The following is a 2,973-nucleotide window of genomic DNA, read 5'->3' on the forward strand; positions in this document are numbered from 1 at the left end:
CTGTAAGTAATACATTGAATTATCACTGTTGTTACTGGAAAGTAACCTCTAGATCACATTGGTCTCCCCTCCCTCTTCCCTCCCTCCCTCCCTCTTCTTCCCTCTCTCCCTCCTTCCCTTCCCCCTCCGCAGCACTGAAAAGCTATGCCCCCTGGTGCTGCCTAAAAACTGTCCCAAACTGCTCAGGGAGGCAGGGAGTTGTGAAAGGAATAAAAATATTATGATCTCAGGCTTGGCTCGGGCTTTCAGCCACAAGGCGGCGCCCAGTATTTCGCAAGCGAGGCAGCCCTCTTGCCCCCGATTAGGGTGTTGGTTGGGGGTTGTTTCCGGGTCGACTCCCACTCAGATGAGCAGTGCAGACACCAGTCCCAGAGGTGCAGGAGCAATCCCAGCAAAAGCGCAGGGGCTGTGGGTACCCAGGCCACCGAAGGCCAGGGCGGAGCCAGGAGTAGGCAGCTGGCATATCCCAGTCCTGAGCAACCCCCACTGGCTCTGTCCCACTTCCCTAATGGGCCTTGTGCCCTGACCTCACCCGTTGCTTGCTGCCTGGGAGGTGCTGGGGATCTGACAATGCCCGCAGCTCAAGCACCGCCCTTATATAGTCCCTGAGGTGGGTGCAGCTCTGCGCGCCAGCGGGAGGAGGAACCGGGCGGTGGCCAGAGGGGTTGGGTGAAGAGGGGAGGGGGAAGGAGAGAAGGGCGGTGCGGGGTGGCTGGGAGCTGGGGCGGAGCTGCAGAAGGAGCAGGGTGGGGCAGGAGGGCGGGCACAGCAGGAATCTGGGCACTGCCAGTAGAAGCCTAGATGAGGGTGAGCAGGGGGAGATGAGCACCTTTTTCGAGTCTGGGCGAACTCAGATGTCTGGCAAGGACCTTATGGCTTAGGTCCTGCCTAAGTGTGAATCACTGAGATGACATAATGTATCACCTCTTACAGGGCAAAGTAGCCCCTCTGAATCTCATCTATATACTCCAAATTGGTTTTGTTTTTCTGTGTTTTTGTTTTGTCAGCTGATGGTCATTGGTGCCAGTTCAATATCACCAGAAATCCCCAATTTAGGGTGCAGTAAAGAAGGAAACGTTATTCAGTGCAAATAGTTCAATTGTGATATAGCTCAGTTACTAGTATGAAGCAGCAGGTGGCAAGGTGGCCCTGTCTGGCTAGCCAGCTCTGCTCTGCTCTGGTCTGCTCCACCTGCTCCATTCCCATCTCCCTCTTCCTGTTTCTCCAGGAAACAATCTTGAATGGAAAGAGAAAGTGTGCTCCCAAAGCCAGAAGGAAGCTGGCTTAAATAGAGAGAAGTCCCCACTCCTGGTCTCTGGTTGGTCCATCCTCATGCAAAGGAAGACTCCAAGTCCTCAAAGTTTCATTGTTCCAAAAAGCACTGTCCTGATTGGTCAGAATGGAGTGCTCTGATTGGTTAGTGAAAATGCTGATAAGAGTAGAAGTGCACAGTTCCAGTTGAATGGGAAAGCCTCAGTCTTAAAGACTGAAATATATTCTCGGGACTCCTTTCTAAGGGCTGGCTCAGATGCAGGAACACAGTGCAGGCAGGCAGCTCAGTGCAATCTTCTCCTTGAAGTGCCCTCCTGGTAAGCCCACACACCCCCTGCTCCCCTCCTCCTATAGAAATGGCTGCAAGGGTCTGTCCTATAAATTTGAGTCTATTTAGCCACCAAGAGTCTTTGGTAGGTATCTTCTTTCTCAGGTTCCCCAGTTCCAAACAACAACCTTGATGTCACTATCTTTAAAACCAAAATGAATTTAGCCCATATTCTTCTCACAGTGATGGCAACACCACTATTTCTATGGGTCGTTTGTTGGTTTCCCAGTTTAAATGTCTGGGAATGTAACTTCACCAAAATTTATAGTGGTTGAGGGTCTGAAATAATTCTGCACTCATTGAACTTGTCCCCTGTTTTCTTACAAATCTCAACATGAAAGAGCAACCAAGAAAAAGCCCTATTGTGTGTGTGTGTGTGTGTGTGTGTGTGTGTGTGTGTGTGTTAGTATGGATAATATAGTGTGAAAGGGATTGTAGATTTTGTTTGTTTGTTATTTACTCTGAGAACTTGTTCATCATGAAAAGGGTCTAGGAAGGACCAATAATGAGTGATAAAAATACTCCTCATAGGTTTTTTTTTTTTAAGCAGAAAGAGTTTAATAATGAAGATTTTAGACTGATTTATACTATATTAAATAAAGAAACCAACACTTACTGAAAGCCACTTATTGCTAAATTCAAGTGGTTTGATCAGATCTGGTAAGCTCTCCACCATTTCTCACAGAACCAGAGCACCACTCACTGGTTTCTTCAAAGAGGTCAATGTGAGAAAGTCAGGAAAGAGAGGCTGCTCTGAGAAGTTGTTAAATAAAAATATGAGACACAGTAGTTGAAGAAAAAGTTTTCTGAATTTTATTTTTTCTTCTGCCATGTTGTATTTGTGCTTACCTGGAGTAGGCAATCTGGGTTAAATAGAAAACAAAGCCATTTCCCAAGTCAATGTGTATGCTGTACATAAGGTTCAGACAAAATTGATCATTATACATTAATCAAGCAATACATTTACTCCCTAGTGTGGAGGCAAAGTAACTGTTCTGTCAACTAACATTGGAGTGTTCTCCTTGTGAATTTAAAATATGAATGACCACAATCAAAGCTCAGAGATTCTTACACACTCAGGAAGGTACGGTGTTTGGTATATCTACCAAATGAGCACATGCTTACCCGAACTCCCATCCAGGAATCTCCCCCAGAGTGAAATGTGCATGAGCACGTGCACCTGGAGACATGTACAGGAATGTGCATAGCAAGATGCTATGTATTAGACCCACATTTGGAAACCACATAAATGCCCATCAGCAGAAGAACAGACTAATAAATACAACAGAATAATATACAGTAAGAAAAATGAGCAAACTACAGCAATTCACAGCAACACGGCTGCATCTCACAGCTGCACTGTTGAATGAAAG

Source organism: Myotis nattereri, assembly GCF_964212035.1.
Source record: "Myotis nattereri genome assembly, chromosome: 3".
In the NCBI taxonomy this organism is placed as follows: Eukaryota; Metazoa; Chordata; class Mammalia; order Chiroptera; family Vespertilionidae; genus Myotis; species Myotis nattereri.